This window comes from Thermobia domestica, chromosome 15 (genome assembly GCF_964235325.1).
Source record: "Thermobia domestica chromosome 15, izTheDome1.hap1.1, whole genome shotgun sequence".
Taxonomy (NCBI): Eukaryota; Metazoa; Arthropoda; class Insecta; order Zygentoma; family Lepismatidae; genus Thermobia; species Thermobia domestica.
Window position 1 is genome coordinate 137,628,756 of NC_137468.1, and position 24,226 is coordinate 137,652,981.

A 24,226-nucleotide genomic window follows, 5' to 3' on the forward strand; every position below is an offset into this window, starting at 1 on the left:
AGTAAAGAATCAAAGTGCATGGAAACAGGAAGGTCAATATGTTCAGTTTGGCTCGACTAGGCTGACTTCTAATAATCTGTCAATTAGATTCAGTTAATTCTGGTAAGACTTCGCATCGAGGCTTACCCCCAGAAAATTTTGTTCCGAGAGGGCAAATTAAAATGGGAGAGGGCTGGACTGGGACACTATTTGGTAGAGAGCGTGCCCCGCATAAAAATGGCAATCACATTTTAATTTATCTTAGCTCCAGAAGGGGAGCCTTGATCGACTTTAGGAGGAGGAGGGAGAAGACTCCCGGGACTGGTAGAAATTATTCGGAATGTCTCGGTTCTCTACTTTGGTGAGAAGTTAGATGTGCACAATCCTACAAGTTGAAAGTGATTCTTCATATTCCTTTGTTCTTGTTGTTAACAGCGTCAAAGGATTGAAGTTCCACAATTGATTCAATTTATCTAGAGATATAATTTATCTTGGCTCGAGTCCTGAGCTGTGTTCCTTCCAAGTTATCTACTTGGACGTGGAACGCCGGAGTTAAGATAAATTAAATTGTGATTACATGTTACTCTCGATCAAGGCAGTCTTAGTGAAGCTTGCTCACATTTTGATTTTCTTTCCTTTAGACAAAATTTTCTGGAAGGAAGTCTGGCTCGTGAGTTCAGTTCGTCTTGGTTTGGCTTATGACTGAGCCATGAGCAGACCAAGCAAGTCGTTGACATATCTACAGAAAAGTTTCCAATTTACAGCAAGAGAAGACAGTAGATCACTTAAGATGATGATTATTAAAGTCACTTAGGCCTCCCAATTAAATAAATAAAGAAAGAAGACAACGACAAATCTTCAAGCAGATACATTTAACATGTAAACATAACACCCATTCCTTCGTTTAATTTAATTTTTAAATGACAAGAACGTATGCTAATAACTTAAAATATAAGAAGTTTGCTGTAATAAATGCGTTCGTACTACATTCATTTCACTAAATATTTTCGTTTTCTGATCATGTACTAATTCTCATTTTCTCACGATTTCCAAATGCTCCAAAAATCAATTCATTAGTCTTATTTGTGCAGTGCAGTCTTTTTGGCCGTCTTGAATAAATTCCCAGTGAACAAAACACGTTAAGCTTTTGGCTTTACTTGGCTTGCCTTGCGCTGTTTTCACGATAACTAGGTTCTTTTTCTTTCTTTTTTAACATTCAAAGCGAAGTACGTCGCTGTATCCAACATCAACTACTTTCTCCTTGGATAGATTTCTGAAGGCGTTCGGTCGACATTGAGAAGGCTACAGCAGCACTGGCTGGGCAGCCACTTTCTTTACAAGGAAAAATGTAGAACAGAGAAATGCTAATGATGGCTGCAGGTTAAATTGCTGTTATTTAAGTATATAATCATCCTGACTTCAATACTAATCAAGCGATTTCACACACTATCTCATTTCTTTCTTTTACCTGTATAATTAAAAAAAAAAAATGAATGAATGAATGAAAAATACTATTAAATGTTGTTCTTATTGACTGAATGATGAATCTGAAACACATACATTTTGTATATAAATTCGTGAATGTTAATATTACTTTCTGGTTTTTGCGTTGGACCACACAGAAGCCATGGTGTGAATCTGTATTTTTATTGGTATTCCTCTCATTTTAAAAGTTATGTATTTTCTATTGTGGCTAAAACGTAAAGACGAAAATGTTAACTTTAATTATACACAGAAAATTAACAATCTTGTACAGAGGGGAGAGGTTAGGAAAGTAGCAAGCACGGATGGTGTTTTCTAATTATTAGGATTAGGATTTTGATAATTTTGGATTTTTTTTCCTCCAACGAATAGAAACATTGCTCCACGATATAATTTTGTTTCATTAAAAAAGTGACTGATTTAGGACAAATTTGTGGTTGCATTTTTTTTTAAGCAATTTATGTATATAAGTACATTTTGTTTTTTTACATTTTTGGTATATTTGCCTGTATTTTTAATATTTGTTCATTGTTTTAACTGCATATCTTCCAAACGTTCGAAAAATAATGAAAAGAAAAATTGAAACAATATACCTAGGTAATATACGTACTTTGTAAGTTAAGTTCACTTCTCTTTAAGAAAAAAATATATTTATTTATTTAGTCATTGGGTTTCTGGTATGCGTCATTTCAGTAACTGACTGACAGTTATAGTGAGATTTTATCCTGTGATAAACATTCTGTAAGTATTAATTTTGTTTCAACGTTACTTACATTTGTGAAAGGAGTAGGGGGAGAAATGTAATAGAAAATTAAAGTTCATTATATCAGGAGCGTTGGAAAAATTACTTTTTCGTAACAAATCACATGGATGAGATGCAATGATTAATATGAATGCAAGTCTCGAAGAGCGTTGAGGAATTTTGGAGACATAAGAGAAAAAATATATGTTCTCTAAGGAAACAGTATCCTTCATAATTTGGGGGTAGTCGACCAAAATGCGTAATTCACGAGTAGTGAAATCTGTGATTCGCAGGTCTGGATTAAAAACTAAGGAGAAAGATATCCCTTTTTATTTCAGATAGGCTAACGTTTCAAACTAAAAAGTAACATATTTTTAGGACACATTTTCAATGATGGAATGTCCACTAATGACTACGCAATTCGCGCGAAAAAGCTTTTATGTTGAAGCAAATTGTATTCACCCACCCATTATTATAACTGATGAATTTCAGTCAATAAGAATGAGTGTAAGAAGAAACCTCAAAGGAAACGCATGCCATACAACAACCAAAGCGAAATGTATTAAGAAAGTTATTATATGGACTAAACACCAAGAAACATAAATAAATACATTTTGTCCTCTATTTATATCAAATGACTGAAGACTAAAGTTTGGTTCAGTTGTCCAAAAAATATAAATTCTGTTTATGGCTGTATCAGGGGACTGTTTATTATTTATTTATTAATCGTATTCCAGATGACATCGGATGGCAATTTTCTCCTTAAATAATTTAAAATGGAAGAGGTAATATAAGGGAGAGGTGCCATTCTTGCATTTGATACTGAGATTGAAGAGAACCCTGGAAAAAAATCAATCAGGATATCCGATCGTGAGATTTGAACCTGGGACCTTCAGATTACTAGGCAAGTAAGTACGCTATTTAGATCGTTCATTCATCAGAACCATTCATTTATACCAATTTAGTAAAGAAAAATATATCTTAGTTTAGTTGGATGAAATTGGAGTTTTGTCTCCCTTTCAGCACTGAGACTATATGAGACATGGACCTACATCTGAACATGGGCTTTTGCCGCAATGAGCTTCCGCCGGGAATCGAACTAGGCTTCTCGCGTCAACTTTTTTTCATTTTAGCGCCCCTTTCAGCAGCGAGTCTACATGAGACGTGGACTGACTGATTAACGTGGAATCCGAACATCAGCTCCTGCCGGGAATCGCACCAGGTACTCCCATGTCAAAGGCGCGTACGTTAACCGCTTAACCACGAGGGAGCTCACCTCTCGCGTCAAGTTACTTATATGTTCATATATTGTGTATATTCATAATTTGCATTATAAATATCGTAATACGAACGTCAATGCACTAAAATTTCAAACGACATTTTTGAACTCCAGTTGTTCCGGTTGCAAAATGTTATTGCATAGCTGATAAATTTCTCAATCTCGTATTTTGTATTTTGTGTTTTAAAGACTTCCTTTATACATATGATTGACATATAAGTGCAAGTGCTTATAGAATAATTAACAGTTACAATGCTTATGAATCAACGAAATGATTAATCCGTCAGAAGCTAATAGAAACTATATCAGAGAAATACATCCCCCCCCCCCCCCGAAGTACATTAAATGTTGCATCTCAGATGGTGTCGTGTGCTCGTAAGTAGATATTTTCTCATGATCTTGCTAATACCAGTAACATTAATTTGACGCCTCTAAAATGTAAGTATTGATTGCCATTTTAAAAAAAGCTATGTATATTCATCACTTTCAACTTATTAAAATTCATGTCACTGAGTCACCTGATGTTTATTTACTTCCGCTCGTACATACAAATCAAACATTCATTTGCGTGTGTGTTTTCTGATGGTCAAATCAAGGTTTTCTCCGTGGTACAATTACTACTTTCAAATGATCTTCACATCTATCTTAATTTCTAAAAGCGTTATGTACTCTTAACATTGAATTAATTTTAATTTCATTTTTTCCCTGAATTTTTTAGATTTTAACAACTAAATTTAATTCTTTGGTACACCTATTTTTTAAAAAAGTATTTAACTGCAAGATTGAGTATTGCAGTTTTTATTTATTTTTTTTAAATAGAACTGTGCATAAAATTGTAAGGAATACTACATTATGCTTCTTTCATTAAAAATTTATTTTAAACCTGTGTATTATTATGACCGCAAAGGTCCAAGTTAAATGTATTGTTTTTACTACTCTTCCGCTCACTTTTTGTTATAATTTTTGCAATTACTATAACTCATTAACAACAAAGCATATAATGGCAGTTTAGAAAAGTGAGCCATGAGGTATCATTTAGAATTGAAAAGGAGAATTGCTTCCACGAGCTTTGAAGTGTGGAAAATATCCCTGAAATTATGTTACTCAGTGAGCCACTTACTCTTATTCTTATTCGTATTAAGTATTCTGCCTGTTGGCAGGTCCTGGAACCAGTGGTCAAAGTGAGGCGGTATGCGGTGGTATGCCATACTGCCTCTGGTTTATCAGTGATGAAGGCATACCATTTCTGGTTTTTCAATGATTAAAACATACCGTCACTGAAAAGTAGATGCTAAATACCTTTAATAAATCAATTTTTATACACAGTAATTGGCGAATAACTTTGCACGTAAGAAGATTTTATTTCTTATGTGGAAATAATTTTTAAGATGACAACACCGACATTTTTTTTTAAATCTTTTTTCCTATCTTTTGTTTTTAAAATGAGGTGTCTTCAAAGAAGTTCACCAGGTTTGTGCAGTATTGAATTGTTTGTTTCTCTGTCTTCTTGCCTTAATGCATATGAATGCCGTGTTTTGAACATGGGCGGATTTAGGGGTTGTCTACTGTGGGAGCGGACTTTCCGGGAGTTTGAAATATCCTAGTCAAGTGTGCAAACCAGGAGTTTTCCCGCAGGAAATTGATAATAATTTTGATGTTAATATGCTCATTCAGTTTTTGAGCATTTTCGTGTATAATTCTCTATAATACAACATATGGGGATATTTTAATTTTTTTCAGAAAGTTGTTGAAGGGGATCAAAGTCTCTCCATATCCCTCCCCCCTCCCGTTACCACCAAGAAGCTCTCCAATGGTTTTCAATTATTATGTACACAGAAATGCAATTTTTTTAAGGCAACACTGCATTTCAACATTTAGATAGTTGGTATGTTGGGTCAAAATCGTAATAAAACATACCACCTCTGCTTTTTTTTTCCACTTCGAACACTGCCTGGAACTAATGAGATTTTTTTTTTTTTAATTTTTATTTTTGGTTTGGGTCTAGAAATGTTTCTTCCACTTTTCCCGACCTTCAGTTTCCTCTTTTAACTCCCAGTTGTGTTCTTCTCCCTATTCCTCGCTTTCCTTCCATTTTCCTTGTACAGCGGTATGAAGAAGACAATTTCTTCGCAAGATATGTATAATCCAATTGGCCTTTCTACGAAGGATGCTGGCTAAAAGTGTCCTCTTCACTCTTATCCGTTTTAAAAGCATCCTCTTCGTTTCTTACTCTCTCTGTCTATTTTCTCTTCTTCATCTTCCTCCAACACCAAATTTCGAAGCTCTCTAAACATTTCTTCTCTAACTTCCGTAATGTCCAAGTCTCTGTGAACCATACAGTCCAATGCTCCATATATAGCACTTGACCAATTTCTTCCTTAGTCCAATATTAAGCCTGCAAGTTAAGAGTGATCCTTTCTTGTTGAATACTTCTTTAGCTATGACAATTCTTTGACCTGATCTCTTTGATGCAGTAAGCGTCTCTCGTCAAAATACATCCCAGATACTTGAAATTATCTACATCTTCAAGTTCTCTTTGTTCTACCCGTAAGGGCGCGTTTCCACGGGATATTAATACTTACGATTAGTACTTAGAAAGTGCTACTAAATAAACTAAAGTATTTCCACACTACGTAGAATGCAAAAAAAAAAAAAAAAAAAAAAAGAGTGCCCAATAAGTATGTCATGAACTATGCATAAAAATTTCTAACCTATAAGAAACGTTACGGAAGGAATTGTTAGTTCATTGAATGGTATTTTGAAAATATTGTCTGTTTCATTTCTTACATTTTAGATATGCCTATGCTTTATTGTCTTTAAGTTACTCATAAAAAGTGGAAAGCGTAGGGAACCCTTAATAATTAAGTCTCTTCTTACAGCATTTCTTAAAACAAGACTATTTAGAGACCATAATTGCTTCTGCATCTCATCTGTCACTTCCAAGGCCGTTGCAGTCAACACCTGCAAAACAAAAACTAACATAATTCACTGTATGCGATCATTTACCAAATATGGATTCAAATGTTTACTAACAGTTTGTTTACTTATTAAAGAATTCACGTTAGCATTTAATATTCTGAAAGAAAGAAAAATATTAGACTAGTTATTATTGTTTGACCTTGATATTACAACTTGGTTTATTTATCTCCTTACTTATTTATTCATACAGTTTCGGATGTATTATGTTAGTTTTACACATGAGCATGATAACGGAACGAAAATATAATAAGATAAACAAAACATAACGAAGGAAGAACAAAATACCAAAATAAAACAATTTAGATAAACTAACCTGTTGTAAAACATTACACAATATGCAATGTGAGTAACGTTAAATTTGCACCACCGTAAGGTATACGCTTTAGCTAAACATGTTGAGCAATAACATTTTTTTTTATTTTTTTTTACAATTTTAAAGAAAAAAATAGACGAGTAATTAGAGGAAGTGCGTTTAACTTGGATCCCCAAATTTATTTTTAAACAGAAATTTGTAAATATGCAAATGTATTGTATACTATTAGAAGAAAACAATTCTTTGTTTATTTGTACAACGTTTGAACACAACAACTTCACTTACGTTCAGTTTTCAGTTATTCCGTTAAATAAAAAATGGCGAGTTTTGCCCGTTTGTAAAATGGTCCGATAAAGTGGACTCCCAGGTCCACTTTAGCCTCGAAATTTGAACTATTATCGAAAGATCGTATATTATTCCATTTTTCTGTTACGTAACCACAGAAAATCACTAGCTCTCACAAGAACATAAGTAATAAAAATAGACGAACAATATCTAAAATAAAAATGTACTATGTGCTCTTCATTCATTTTCGTCAGAACAATTAACAATTCAGAATTATTTGAGCATTACTTAGCTATCCCGAGCTAAGCAATATGTTATCTATTCTTGACACAAATCAGAAACATAACTCTCAACATCTAATTCAGTGCATGTTTCATGCCACCACTCCAAACACTGTACGTACTGCACGCACTTCTCACCACCACAATCCTCGCTAAATTTTTACTATAATAGTATAGTGGTTAGCAGTGGTGTATTTAAGGGAGGCTTCCGGGCGTAAGACCCCGAAATTTTATGTACTATTTGAAAGTAAATGAAATATCTTGCAGAATTTTCACATTTCCAGGAATAAAGTTAGCAAAGCCCCCCTGAAACAAAATCACTACTGGTGGTTAGTATCACTTACCACTATAATCGCTATTTTTTTTTTAGTAGGATACATCACCTTTGTGTATAATAGGCATATACTGATAACAACTTCATAAATTTTACGTTATTCATGTAATAAATAGTAAGTAACACAAACAATAAAACACTCTACTAAAAATGTCGGGCAAAATGGACCCTACTCCAGTTTAGCCGCCATGTTGGGGTCCCTCTAGCCGCCGCCAAAAGTTATGTTACATGTGTTTTGAATAAATTACATAGTATTTATTTTAGGGTCACACCAATACAATGTAATGTATCATACAGCGATATTCCATTCGTGATACAACATTGTTTAAATAATCCTACATGTACTATAAAATAATTATAAGAAAAAACTCAAGAAAACTTCATACTCCATCTAAGTAAATTCATCAATGCCAGTTTTGATCCAGACCTTTTAAGGAGTTCCTAAGAAATGAGCTAGTGAGTGGTATCACATTGTTAAATGACAATAAACTTTCAAACTATGTGGATCAAATCTGAAAGCCGGAAGTGGTAGATATACGACTTCGCGCCCCTGAGGATTTTAAAAATAGTTCTGCAATTTTAGAATTGTACAATTGGAACAATTATGAGAAGTTGTAATTTTATAATAGTGTACTCTGAGCAGCATTATACACTCTCACAAATTTGGAGCATCGATAATAATGATAGTAAAATTCTTCAGGTTTACATAAGTAAAAAAGGTGAGGTCGTAGTGCTCCTACACTTTCTGCAGTATGTCTGAGTCATACTAGGAGTATTCTCACCATGAGTAACGGAATTCTACTTAAATCCGAATCCATCTACCTCGTTTTATTCCTACCGCAGGAGGAAATGCGTCATCTGTTGGTTGTAATCGCAAGAGAATGCTTCAACCAAACAGCTTACGAAGGTAAAACGCCTTCCTTTTCCTTCGGCTGCAGAAAATGTAAACGGAAATTCATCGTAACGGCCTTGTCAGCAATGCACAAGGTTAATTGCAGTTTTTTTTAATTACTTGCATTCGCTCATTTTGAATATATTTTAGTGTGTCATAATTGGTTGAACCGAAGGTTACTAGAGCACGTGTCTTTGAATGAAGGATTGTTGTCTTGAAATTTGGTTCTAATAGTACAAACAGCAGTAATATTAACTATCCAAATAGTTTCTTCTGAGCTTACTTTAATTACGTCAAATACATTTATTAGAGAAGTGTTCCAGACAGCAGTATCTCCACAAATTTATCCTGGGACATTCCGACTAGAGGTTGTTAGAAGCTCCATCTCTTTTCCAAGTTCATATATGTAATCATTGATTAGATTTCAAACTATTACAAATACTTTTTTTTTTTTTTTTTTTTTAATTCCAAACTACGCTATGCGTAGTGTCGGAAGTATTATAGAACTACTATGTCCGTCCGTTCTCTGTCTGTCGGTATCAGAGGAAAAACGGAAAGACATATAGAGTTTTTTTTTTTTTTTTTTTTTTTCAATAGATTCAGTCTCTCCAGAATGAGTTTTTAAATCTCCTTTGTTAACCTCCTATTCAGTTTCAAACCAGAAGTGATTGAAATTAGCCATTTCCTGCTTCAATATTTTTCACCGTAGAGCAAAAATGGTTAACATAGAGAGAAGGGTTTTTTTTTTCAAACGATTTAGCATCTCAAAACAGCATAATCTAAACTTCTTGCAATACTTTACCGAAACCGGAAGTGATTCAAATTTACTATTATTTCCGGTTTCATTACTGATTTATGTAGAGCAAAAACGGTAGAAAATATCGAGAAGCAATTTCTTACGATCGATTCAGTATCCCTAGAGTACGTTCCATCTCCTCCGTTATCCATCTATTCAGACCGGAAATGGTACAAATGAACCATTTCCTGTTTCGACATTTTTCGCCGTAGAACGAAAATGGTAACAGGCAGAGAGATGACCTTTTCTTTGCAAACAAGTGTCTGAAGGCATGTTATGACTACCCGCAACACTTTACCGATGCCAGAAGTGGTTCAAATTTGTTATTACTTCCGGTTCCAATACTGATTTCTATAGACTAAAAACGACAGAAGATACCGAGAAGGCATTTCTTGCAATCTATTCAGTACATCAAGAGTAGGCTTCTTTTCCTTCGTTAACATCGTCAAACCGGAAGTGGTAGAAATCCACCATTTCCGGTTTCAATTTATCGATATAAAACAAAAACGGTAACAGATAACGAGATGCGGTTTATTGCAATCTATTCAGTCTCGAAAGAACATGTCATTATCACCACCAATATTCTACCAAAACCGTAACTGGCTGAAATTTACTAGTATTTTAGCTTTCAATACTGATTTCAATAGAACAGAAACGAAAAAACAAGATATCGAGAAGGTATTTTTTTGCAGTTGATTCAGATCCGCCAGAAAAGATCACATCTTCTTCGTTAACCTTCTATTCAAACCGGAAGTGGTAGAAAACAACCGTTTCCAGTTTCAACGTTGGTCGCTATGGAACAAAAATGTTAATAGAGAAAAGAGTTTTTTTAATCGATTTAGCGTCTGAAAACAAGCCGTAAAAAAACTAACAAAACCGGAAGTAGTTGAAATTTGCTAGTACTTTCGGTTAACCTAGAACACGTTAACCTGGATCAAATATGTACGTACTAAATACATTTCTCATGAAATGCATTAATACATCGGTTACAATTGGAAATATATTGATTTAATTGGACCTGGATAACTCGAATTCCTTGATAACTAGAATTTTTTCACATTCCCTTGAACTCTCCATAACACTCAATATTAAAATAACCTCTGTAACTCGAATGTTTAAAAATTACTACCTCGATAAGTCGAATTCTAAGAATTTCAAAATCATATATATTTTTTTAATTCGGTAACTCGAACTTTCGTATCTGCAGACCTCTACAAGTCGAAGTTTACCTCGAGAAGTCGAATTTTCTTGATGTGCTCTCGATAACTCGAAGTTGTAGCTCTATGCTTTTACGTAATTGTCATTGTTACTAGTTCTGTCATTGTTGCAAATGCGTACTGTAATTGTGTTTGACTCATGTCTAGTATTTTATTTTTACTTGTCATGTTATTTAATTTAAGGAACTTTCACAATTTCAAATTATAGAGTTTAAATGAATAAAACTTCGAGTTATAGAGGTTATATAGTCATTGTTATGAGAAACCCGGAACCTCGATATCTCGAATTTTTGTTGTGACCACCTTCATAAGTCAAAAACCTTGATTACTCGAAAAACTCGATAACTTGAATTTTTATCTATTCCATTCAGCTTCGAGTTATCGATGCCCCACTGCAGTGGCGGATCCATGATATGATCAAGGGAGATGTTAAACCATAGTTTGCACCTTTATCCAGGATTGAAACCCATTTTATCCAGTGTATACCTGAGCGGCAAGGGGGGCTATAGCTCCTATAGCCCCCCTTGGATCCGCGCCTGCCCCACTGTATATTATTATACTTGGAAATATGGAGTTCTTATTACGCAAAAGATTTAAGTCCAGTCTTGGTCTTTTTGGATATATTTTATTAACTTTTCCATGTATTTAATGGAACGTACAAACTTTGTCTATTTTTTTCACAACTCTGACAAATAGAATCCCTTATGCTCTGGGCACCCTGTGTGTTCAAATGAATATTCTGGCTGCATTTTTCAGTGAAGTAGCTGTCAGTTTATTAGTGAAATAACGTATTGCAACAGAAAAGTCAGGCATACGTTCTCGAAACAATATAGGCACATGCCTACACTGGCGAATTTTAAAGCTGCTGCTGCTATTATTATTATTATTATTATTATTATTATTATTATTATTATTATTATTATTATTATAAAAGTAGCTTGATGCCTACTGTGCGACAAGATTACTTGATCGATAGTATTCTACAATTGCTAAGGAACTTAATATTTCTGTAGCTTATTAAACATTTACATAGCATTGTATTGGATCTTTCAAATAAGTTAGCAATAATCATTCCTACCTATTGTCTTCTCCATTTCATTATGTAACAGATTTTCCGGAGTGATTAGTTTCGCAAATTATCAAACGGCTATAACAAGAAAATGAAAAATAATACTATCGATCTTACGTAGATTGATAGCATTAATCCTGACAAGATGGGGTTGGCATGACATATACTCAAATGTCATGTTATTATTATTATTATTATTATTATTATTATTATTATTATTATTATTATTATTATTATTATTATTATTATTAATTATTGCGGCTATGAGCCCCTGAATTAAGAGCTACAGTTAGTATTAATATGAATACATGAATTTTGTGTTTTTGAAACCAACCATCATTGGCAACAAACAAAGGTGGCAGCACTGACCTAATTGTTCGAAAGCAGTACCAGGCGTGGAGAGTGGGTGTTAAGTTACAAGAATGCAGCGTGTAAGGTATGGCATATATCATACAGACTAGTAGATTGACAGACAAGGTCACGTTCCCAAAATTTCTCTACGCATATCATGTTTTTTAAAAAGTCTCAGTGCTAATCATTAAAAGGGTTGGTTGTGATATGTAATGATAATCATCTGCCTCCCATTGAGAAAATCTAATTGTCATTAGGTCATGTATATGAATGTATACTATACTAAAGCAATGGTTTGTCTGGGGGAGGGGGCGTGAAGAGCAAGCAAGGATGTAGCCTTAACAAATACTAACGTTCCTTAACATTCTACAAAAATTATTTTGTGTTGAAAATAATTCCAGAATATAAAGTATTTATTAAGCTTTTACATCGTCTGCTTCACCCAGTTTAATCATTAACCGATGGAAGCAGCACGCGCGATGTAAACAAACATGGCGGACCGTTTATTCAAAAACATTCACAAAAGCTTCGGTCCAGAGCTGATAGCTTGGTACAACCTGACCAAAGCAAAATGGACGTAAGATTTAAAACATGAAATACAAGAACTTTAATGAGATGGGCACATTAAAGGCCGTGACAAGTGAGTTAGGATGAACCTGGTAGGAAGTTAGAGTACGTTTGTTTTATCTTGGCACGCTTCTAGGCTAGTGTACTTGGTTGGCTTTTTAAAGTACTTTCTGCTAGCACTGACGTGAACGTTTTAATCCAATAGCCGTCTTACTGGTTTTGTGGTGTAGGTGACGTTAGTTGTCAGCCCATCAAATGAGGTCATTGCTATTTAGTGAGTGTTTGAAGTGCTTAGTTGCCACACACTAACAAGTGTGCTACAGAGACTTGTGAGTGTTGTAGTGTTTTGCTGTGTTTCCTAGCGTATTGTAACTCGCAACTTAACTGCGCTGCGTCGTGGCAAGAACGCGTTGCAGACAGATCCATCCTTTACGCGGGAAGCATGCCAAGATAAAACAAACGTACTGTAGATCGGAAGGAAACGGAGCACTTCACACCGGAAATTTCACAATTTATTTTATGGGGAAGGAAATAAAAGTCATGAAATAGGAACAGGGTTTCTCGTTCAGAAAATAATAATATCAACAATTAACCATGTTAAACTTGTTAATAGTATAATCTTCAGGGTTGGTGGTGCGATATTATTACTCTAAATGCACATGCCTCAACAGAAGACAAGGATGACGATATAAAGGACAGTTTTTACAAAGAAATATAACGGATATCTCACCAAATACCGCAATATGAAAATTCTGTTAGGGTATTTCAATGCGAAGGTAGGACGAGTGGATATTTTCAAACCATGGAACTCACAAGATGAAACAATTTATGATAAATCAAATTGATCACATTTTAGTAGATATAAGAAGACAATCTAGCATGATTAATATTGAGTCGTTTAGAGCAAGGTTTCTCAACCTAGGAGTCGCCAGAGGGTTTCATTGGGGTCGCGAAGATAAGCGGAAGAGATAAATATAATTACCGTAGAATCTAATACCGAGAAATATTTTTAAATATTATTTTGAATTTTGTTCTGATAGACGTATTTTTATTTTTATACGTACTGTTAAGAACAACAAAAGATAAGTGTAGGCCTACTAAACATTTTCAACAGATGTACAGTTGTTTAGAAATCAATTTAAATGAAAGAGGTACTATATGAAAGTAATGAGAACTAGATATTGAAATACCAGAAAAATGCAAATGCAACAAAACCTGCATATTGAAATACAATTAAAATTGAAAGTTAATGAAATAGCTGAGCATTGCTTGATTTCACTAGTGCGGCAATGTCCGGTTTAATCTTCGTGACGCACATTATCAAGTCATTTAAAATACAAATAACTTTTTTTAACAACTGTCCAAGTTTTTTTAAATCAAAATTAGAAGTCACTTTATTTTTCTGTCATATGACCCAAAACAAAGGGAGTTATGATGTTTTAAAATTTTCAAACGGCCTCCATTTTGAAACCGTATGACGGATCGGATTCGATATTTGTAATATGAATGAACTGACCAAATTTGGTTTGTAATCCATTCGCTTTTAGGAAAGTTACTATATCCACATATACAAGAAATGGATTCTACTATTATAGATATAGATGGAGAACGTGAGATCTTCGCAATAGGTGTATTAAAAATCCCACACAAGCTTATTACAAACCAAAAATTATAAGGGGATCGCTGGCAAGACGATGTGATAAAAATGGGGGTCGTGATAGGAATTAGGTTGAGAACCACTGGTTTAGAGGAACTGACTGTAGCACTATAGCAGCGATTGCAATAGAGAGAGTATCAAAGACAATCTAGCATGGTTGATGTTGTCTTTTAGAAGAGCTGATTGCGTAACTGATTACTACCTGGTAACAGCGTTTATAAGAGAGAGATTAACGTCGAAAAAAATCTTCAGTATCTGGAAATGGAGAGGTTTAATTTAAAGAAATTAGGGGAAGGTCAGGGAGAGGAGAATACCAGATTGAAGTGTAAATAGATTCTCGGTATTTGAAAACTTGAAATGCATTAGTATTGAGGATACTTACGTTAAAACTAGGGATAACAAAATTTCAGCAAAAGACAAATTGGGGCACGCGGAAATAGGTAGGAACAAATCATGGTTCGACCAGGAATGCATTAAACTAGCAGAAAAGAGAAAGACAAAACTGTGTTGGCTACAAAATCCGAACGATAGAACTGTACAAAATTTTGATATCAAGTGGGAAACTTCAAAAACCTTTAGAATAAAGAAACGTGATTTTTTGAGAGCTATAGTTATTGAACTTGAAGATACAAAAATATGCGGGACATGTAGAAAGGCTGAAAGAGAATGATGTGAGGGCACGTTGATGCTAGTGGTCTACTACTGCCACGCTTAGTTGTATGCATGGATAGCATGCCCGCGACCGTTCGGTCTGTTTGATGGACTGGTTCCGCCAAACAAGGCACCCCGCCCGTAGTTCCTCGATACTGGTATTGTATCCTCGTGCACATGGTGCACCGTCAGGATTTGCCCCCTAATCCTGATCCCCCTAAGCGATGTAACCCCCATTCTCTGAGGGAGTGGGATACGCCCACTGCGCGGCCAGACCGAAGTCCTTAGTGCCTACCAGTTAACCTATTGGTTGAGGCAGACTGCTAGCGAGCCAGTCCTACCATGCTCTGCAGGCATGGCGGCCGAGCTTTATAAGGAAAGCTCACCTCTTGCCCGAGTTCACCGTTACCCAGATTCCTGGGATTGGCTCCCACAAGCTACCGAATCCCACGGTATGACCACAGACTGGCAGAGTCCAACCCAATCCGGCGCCCCAGGCAATGCTCGAGGGGGCTTGTTCAATCCCGGCCCTGCCTACCTCTATCATTCAACTGGCAACCGCCTTGTCGTGTAGAAGTACCACGCACACGTCGAGATACTCCCGTATCTCATCCCGGGCCCAATGGCACGTGTTAAGTCACTATTTGAGTTTGGTGCGGACCCATATCCTACAGATTTTCCTCCCTTTAGCGGGATCAGAACCGTTACCCAGATTCCTGGGTTTGGTCCTTCCCCACCCTCCGTTTGGTCCCCCGGCAGGCAGGAATCCGACACTCTCCCCCCCCCCCCGATAGGATCGTCCAAGCAATACGGGACTTCCTCTAATTACGGTAGAGGTACGCCGTACATTACCAGAGCCAATGACTGATGTAGCATAAGGAAAGTAATGACAATGGTGTTAGACTCGTGAATTTTGCAACACCCAAAAACCTAATCATGAAGAGTACAAAATTCCCACATCGCTACGCTCATAAATACACTTGGACATCACCAGACGGAAAAACACATAATCAAATTGATCACATTTTAGTAGATAGAAGAAGGCAATTTAGCATAATTGATATCCGGTCGTTTAGAGGGGCTGATTGTGACACTGATCACTATCTGATAGCAGCGATAATACGAGAGAGATTATCGTTGAATAAAGGTAAGTTTCAATGTCCGAAAACGGAGAGAATCAATTTAAAGAAATTAGAAGAGAGCCAGGTAAGAGAGGAATACCAGATTGAAGTTTCGAATAGATTCTCGGCTTTAGAAGATTCGGAGTGCACTAGTGTTGAGGACACCTGGATTGAAATTAGAGATAGCATTAAAATTTCAGCAAAAGAAAATTTGGGACACGCGGAAATACGTAGGAACAAACCATGGTTCGACCAGGAATGCATTAAACTAGCAGAGAAGAGAAAACAGGCAAAATTACGCTGGCTACAAAATCCGAATGAAATAACTACACAAAATTTCGCAGATATCAGGCGGGAAACTTCCAAAACTTTTAGAACAAAGAAACTCGATTTTTTGAAATCTAAAATTAAGGAACTTGAAGATAATAGTAAAAATAAAAACATCCGGGACATGTATAGGGGGATCAGTGAATTTAAGAAAGGCTATCAACCTCGTGCTTATATATTAAAGAAATCTGACGGTACAGTTCTCACTGATACGGATAGCATCTTAAATAGGTGGAAAGATTTCTTTGACCATTTGCTTAACACGCAACCAAAAACTAGTGTGCGTGGAGAAAAGGAGGTACACACCGCAGAACCGTATATTCCAGAACCCAACCAAATAGAAGTAGAAACCGCTATAAAGAAATTAAAGAAACACAAATCTCCGGGTGTAGATGAAATTCCGGCTGAGTTAATTTTAGCTGGAGGCGAAAAATTGTGGAACAAGATACACAAACTCATTCTCCTTATCTGGAGCAAAGAAGAATTACCACAACAGTGGAAAGAATCAATCATTGTTCCAATTCACAAGAAAGGCGAGAAAACTGACTGTAATAATTATCGAGGCATTTCTCTTCTGTCAACATCCTATAAAATCCTTTCAAATACTCTAGTAAGATTGACCCCATATGCAGATGAAATTATTGGAGATTATCAGTGCGGATTTAGACGAAATCGATCAAGTATCGACCAAATATTTACCATTCGCCAAATACTCGAAAAAAAGTGGGAATACAATACCTCGGTACATCAACTGTTTACTGATTTTAGAAAATCGTACGACTCGATTAGGAGAGAAACATTATACAACGTTCTTACAGAACTTGGAATATCGAGAAAGCTAATTAGATTAATTAAGATATGTTTAAATGAATCCCAAAGTAAAGTCCGGGTAGGAAAATTTTTGTACACGAGCTTTCACGTCGAAAATGGCGTGAAACAAGGAGATGCGTTGTCGCCATTATTATTTAACTTTGTTCTGGAATACGCTATGAGGAAAATCAAAGATAGCAACCAGGGCCTAGAGTTCAACGGTATTAACCAGGTTATGTCATATGCTGATGATGTAAATTTAATAGGGGATGATAGGAGAACAATAGAAAGAAATGCAGAGATCTTATTAAACGCTTGCAGAGACATGGGTTTAGAAGTAAATCCAGAGAAAACTAAATACATGGAAGTGCGTCGGGACCGTAATACAGCAAATTATGGATGTGTTAAAATATTAAATAATACTTTTGATAAAATGGATAGTTTCAACTATCTCGGATCTATATTAACAGAGGAAAATCATACTCACGAAGAAATTAAATGTCGATTAAAAGCAGGGAATTCGTGTTACTATTCGGTTCAAAGTCTCTTGTCGTCGCGAATTCTGTCGAGGAATTTGAAGCTTAAAGGAGCAGTTCGACTTAAAAACAAGTTTGGTGCAATAGAAAGAGAAACAAAAAATAAGAGACCCGTATTTTTTTATATCTTGATAGGCCGTCTCGTTCAGCTTCTACAGGCATTTGTTTTTGATGAATCGTAAATCGTGACGTCATTGGTGGGATACGTGAGAAACTCAATGTGAGTCAGCAACCACTCCCTTGTACGCAGCTGATAAACCTTTAATAGTGCATTGGATTTAATAGATTGTGTTTTGGATTTGTTAGCAGTCTTGCTGTGTGTTGAATTCTTGAGGGAAGTCTTTGTTAGTTGTTTTTCCTATAGCATTAGTATAAAAAAAGAGTAGAGAGCAGTAATTACGTTTGTTGTGCGAAATAATGTTTCTTCCAGACATGTTTTTAGGGTGGCACTGTCTCCCGGAGCTCTGAGAGATTCCCCCGGAGGAGACCAAAATAATACGTCTATAATGTAATAAATATAATAATACTGTGTAAAAATAATGTGCCTCTCCGAATACTAAGTGTCCCTTGCCCTCCCCCCCCCCGGATTTTTTTCCCTGAAAGAAACACTAGTGTGAAGTAGAAAACATGTGTTAGTATAGCGCGTGCTGTGTCTGTGAAATGAAGTAGAAATGCCTAACACCTGCTGTGTTTTCGGTTGTAATTCTTGTGCAATTGAAGCTGAGGACGTAAAGTATCTTTTCTTACGTGTCTAAGTCGTGAGAAATCATCAGATCGATATAAATTATGGCCCAAGAAAATCAATGGGAAAAAAATGTACCAAATAAAATCACCCGTGTTCCAAACATCTTGAAGAGCCGGCCTTCGAGAAGTCAAGTTTACTGAAAGAAAAGTTAATGCCAGTGGCGGATCTAGGCTGGGGCCGGGGGCCTAGGCATTCCAGTTTTTGAGTGACAAAATTGATTTAAGCTATTATTTAGATATTTTTGAAAGTTTTTAGTAAACATGATATACATATCATATTCTGGGTTCTGACTCCCCCCCCCCTGAGCTTTTAGCGTCTAGATGCACTTCTGGCTATTGCCAGGAGAATTATTTACACGCAAACTGAGAAAGAATACTGTTCGAAGTATATTATTGAAAGGTTTAAAATCCGAGCCATTGAACAAGCACCGATCTATGTCCAGTTACCAACGTACAAATATGGTACAAGACGCAATTGATGGTTGTAGTCAAGACGAGGCATTAGAGGGTAATAGAGACGATGTCACTTATGATTCTAAAGATACTGCTTTAGAAATAAGCTATACAATGTGAATTATGGAGTGAAATATACCGCCTTGTAGAAGGAATCAGTGACGATGACTGTTCCTCAAGACATTGAACCATCGTTTAATTTCTCTGTATCATGTGACAATGATGATGAAACGGGTGATGAGAGTTGTTCCGCGGACAGCTATGAGAATAAAAGAAATTTAACCGGTGAAGTGTTTTTCGTATTCTGGCAAACTTTACAGATGTTATTTCATTTTTGCCTCATATGTTACGCTCCTGTACATACCTTGAACCACAAAATTATAGGGTCAGCGTTAAAAATTGCAACAAAACGTGAAAATGAACATACTTATGTTTGGGAATCGAAAGAATGATTAAAGAAAAGGTACTTAGGTGTTGCAGCAATCTCGTCCGCCATCTATTTACATATTGGTTTCGATTTTTTTTTTTTGAAACGCTGAACTCATGCTTTATAGGATACGTTTTATAATATTATAAAAGCGTTTGTACAGCCCACCATCAGATATCATTTTCTACATGCAGATGATATTTGTAAGTGTTTGCAATCAGTTCTGAAAAAGGAAACCACACTTAGGACGTGCCACCGCACCTCTCACAAACGAAATGCTTGGCACTGTGAAGTATGTAAGCCTGCTCTCGCTTCTTGCCCACCTATGACGTCATCACAAAATCTTTCTTCCTCTGTTACTCGCTAACGACTGAACGTATCGCGATCAAACAAACACCATTCCTTTTAGAATTATCAACTCTACAAATGGAAATAAATTGTAAAAAATGCATTTCTAAGTCGAACTGCTCCTTTAAAATATACAAAACGATAATCATGCCTGTTGTTCTGTATGGTTGCGAAACATGGTCGCTTACTCTGCGGGAAAAACATAGACTGAAAGTATTTGAGAACAAGATCCTGAGACAAATATTCGGACCCAAGAGGAACGGGAATGGGGAATGGCGGAAACTTCATAACGAGGAACTACATAATTTATACGGTTTATCCAACATCGTTAGGGTCGTCAAGTCTAGGAGGCTTAGATGGGCAGGTCATGTAGCTAGAATGAAAGAAAGTAGAAACGCTTTCAAAGTCTTGACTCGAAGACCAATCGGAAAACGACCATTAAGAAGACCTAGGTGTAGATGGGAGGACAATATTAAGATGGATCTCGCAGAGATTGGAATACAAAGTAGCAACTGGATGCAGTTAGCTAAGGATAGAAATCAGTGGAGAGCTTTTGTGAACGCGGCATTGAACCTCCGGGTTCCATAGGCCATAGAGTTAGTTAGTTAGTTAGTTAATGACTTATGTAGACCGTTTGCTCGAGGTAGACATTGTCATTTGGAAACCGTGTCTCCCCTGGTAGACCCGCCCAGACAATACGGGGCTACCTATCTTTAACGTGTTTAGGTATCACGTACACGTTGTAGTTGAGCTACTTGTCCGAATCCCAATGATACGTGTAAACCACCATTAGAAGGGACACCCACACCCTTCCTTCGGTAGGGTCGTTCAAACAATACAGAACTACCTCTTCTTACGTGAGAGGTCAACCGTACATTACCAGACCCAATGGCTTATATAGACTGTCTACCTTTAAAGACAATGGCCATTTGGGAGCGGCGACTCCCCTGATAGGGTCGTGGCTCCTACACCCAGTGAACGCGCAAGCCTGGGACGAAGGAGTGACCCACTTCCTCTGCGCTCCTAAAGTACGAGTATGCGTTAGGATACTAAGTATCCCATCCCGGATCCAAGAGAACGCATTACACTCTCTTTGATGGCAGTACCTTCATCATCCTCCCGGTAGGGCGCTGGATCCGCCTACACTCCTGGACACACCAGCTACCCACTCTTTTTAGCGTGTTGGGGTACCATGCAGCCTTATCTCCCGGATCCAAGGGCACGGCCTAGTTGCCCACTTCGAAGGATACCCGAGGGCTCACCTCCGCCGGTAGGGGCGGGAGCCAAAGACCACTTACCTCGCTGAGGACGTGACGAGGTCACACATACTCTTACAGATACAATGGCACGAGTTAGTCGCCCATTTCGGAGGATACCCGAAGGCTCACCTCCGCCGGTAGGTTGTAGTCTCGCTCAGGGACGTGCAGCATGAGTCACTACTACGCCGGATTTCCACGAGACCGCCCTATCTCCCCCTCACAGACGACCAGCCCACCACGAGGCATGTGATCTGGCCTAAATTGAGGGGGTCCGTCCCCCTTTCTCAGCACGTGCTTGGGACCGGCCATGGGGGTTGATGGGAGGACAATAGAAATAAGTGCAGTTTTATTAAACGTCGGCAGGACAAAAGTATAGAAGTAAATTAACAGAAAATTAAATATATAGGAGTTCGCCGTGACCGTAATAAATTATGGATAGCTTAGATTATCAAATAATATTTTCGACAAAGTGGATACTTTCAAATATCTACAGTAGGATGAATTAACAGACCAAAATTATGTCCATGAAGAAACTAAATGCTGACTGAAAGCAAGGAATTCATGTTATTCTTCAGTCCAAAATCATTTGTCGAGGAATTTGAAAACGATAATTATGCCTATTGTACTGTACTGCATCACGTGATCTGCGTGCACATCTCCAACGGTGATTTCGAATGTACTTGCATTAGCCTGGCGTATGAATCTGCTGTTCGTGGGTAAGAGAGAGACTTACTATATTTGAATCGTGTGTGCAGAATGACATTCTGACATTCACAGCAAGGGACATTGACAAGAAGCAAGGCGCGGCGTGCCGCAAGCGAACATGTTAGTTGGGCTTATTCTGTTGCCAAACTTTGTCTATTACTGTTTAAAGTCGTTGGAACCCAGTTTCCCTTCTAATGTTAGAATTCCAAGGTGCTACTTCAATTGGTAAACGGTGCGATTTCAGGGACATATGTCCTCAAAGACTTGTACTTCTTTCCAGGATCTCAACATCGAACATTGTTTCTTCTTTCATTTTCATGTGGAACCCCCTTTACTCAACGGGAGATTTTCCTGCGACGCCACTGCGTTCCTCATTATAACCACGAGATTCCGCATATTCATTTTGGTATCCACGTGTGGGCTTTCATCGTTCTATACCGGTAAATTACAGAATCCTTCTATGTTATTTTACTTTCGCATCATCCTGCATATCTTGCAAAGTATTCAAAAGCGAATCGAATGGCTATTCCCACGTTATTCACCAACCTCAAATTAATATCTATACGAAATTTCGTCCAATTTGAACTTGAATTACATAGTTGTCTTATGTTGAATTCTGTTTTGCATCACCCTCTGTATGTCGTAAAGTACGCAAAAGCGATTTGAATTACTATTACAACGTTATTCACCGACCTCAAGTTAGTATCTATATGAAATTTCGTCCAATTCGGACTCGGATTACATAGTTGTCTTATGTTGCATTCTGTTTTGCATCACCCTGTATATTTCGTAAAGTATGCAAAAGCGAATCGAATGACTATTCTCTCGTTATTCACCGATCTCAAATTAGTATCTATACAAAATTTCGTCCAATTCGAGGTTGAGACGGTTTCATTGTCAGTTCTACAAAATCCACATAGAGTAACTACTTTATAGAAACTAGTATGGGCTTACACTAAATATTATAATGTATTATGTTAAAATTTTTTAAAAAATCAAACAAGTAAGTCGTGATGTCGCGGACGTTCAGTGAGATGTGTCGTCAGCCACAAACGTTTGGGAACCACTGGTCTACTGAATGCAGAAGTTCTTCCAGACATAGTCCTGGAAAGAGTAAAGCCGAAGGGAATTATCCAACGGTTTCGCCTTCCACTGGAAGTAAGATAAATTAAATTGCAATTACATACAGTCTTGTACAGAGTACATCCTTCAGCAAATAGTGTTCCAGTGCAGTCCCTTATTAAAATTTTTGGAAAAAGTTTGATGTGTCTCGTTAACTTTATAAAAGTTACGAAGCCGCTATTGCCTCAGAAGGCTCCAAATAAACGCAACGAGATTCTTCGAAATTTATGACTAGTCCTATACTTGATAATCCTAAGCCTGCTCAGATGGGAAAGTATTTGACAACTAACGTGACCTTGACACCAACAGCGAAGAAGGCAAAGAAATTTAAAAAAAAAAAAGAGAGAGAGAGAGAGAGAGAGAGAGAGGGAAAGAGGAGCGAAGGAAAAATGTGTTATTAATTCTACTACATATGATACAGGGATTGGTTCTACTTTGTTCCTAAGTAACAACTTCTATCCTATTGAGTTCTTTCGGAATCCTATCAGGTATTCCGCGGACCTCAGAGTGACGTCACTTTCGATGAAAAAATCTTATGACAAGCCCGGACGTACGTGACCCACACACTCCCACTTCCATCATTTATTCGTCATCAACAGGTGTGTTTACCAGTGACTAGTCTATGAGTAAATAATGAACGGGCATGGTTGGCGATGATAACTAGTGTAAAACATTGGTTGAAAATGAACACTGAAATTGAATACATCCATTCAATTTCATCAGTTCATGATAACTCATTTGCTACTTTGTTGTTTGTTGTGCTAGGTTGTTACAAATTAAGGGAAGTGGTCAAACACAATACATGATACCTCTGCCGTTAAACATCACTGGTTCTGATTCAGGAAGTACAATGTGTATGTAACTGCAATAAAAGAAAGAAAAAAATCCATACGATGCACGGATTAATCACATTGTCAGACTATGTATGTATCTTGTATCGGGCTGTTAAGAGCAGAACATTGTCATTAATTTTCGAAATTATTAGTTACTTACCTTGACTACGAGGAGACGTGCTATTAATTCCCTTAAGTAATATCTTGATACTGTATGAATGAAAATGTCATTAACTTAAATTATAGTTTACCACCCATTTTCCTTTTTCTTTCTTTGTTTTCTTTCTTCTTCTTTTTTTTTTTTTTAAATCATGGTATCTTCCTTCGTAAACTTTGCAAACCTAATGCTCCTTGTGTCCTTTGTGGCCAAGTGACAACGCGTGTTTTCTGATCCTAGGTTCGATTCCCAGTACGGAAGCTTGCCTGGAACATAAACTTTAGGAGTGGTTAGGATCCAACTTTAAATCCTAAGGCCCATTTTACGTAGTCTTCATATTTAAAAAGGGACGTTATACTCCACTCTTTCAATCAACGTATGCTACCCTCACTTAATTGGTTAACCATCCTATAAGTATAGAAAATATGTCTATAATGCCTGTAATTTCGAATGGGCATTGCTATTATTTCTGATCGTCTCATTCAAAAGCCTGCGTTCCCGCTCCAGGTC

The 24,226-nt window shown here is 36.9% G+C and overlaps 1 long non-coding RNA gene across 1 annotated transcript in view; it reads right to left on the reverse strand.

Annotated features, from left to right (window-relative positions):
- LOC145671911 (uncharacterized) overlaps positions 1 to 23,844 on the reverse strand; it is a 47,629-nt gene extending 23,785 nt beyond the window's left edge. Inside the window, exons 1-2 of the long non-coding RNA XR_014128573.1 lie at positions 23,720 to 23,844; positions 6,270 to 6,443 (exon numbers count right to left, since the gene is read on the reverse strand). This is a non-coding gene — a long non-coding RNA (uncharacterized LOC145671911). The remainder of the gene's footprint in view (positions 1 to 6,269; positions 6,444 to 23,719) is intronic.
- Positions 23,845 to 24,226: the final 382 nt, after the last annotated feature.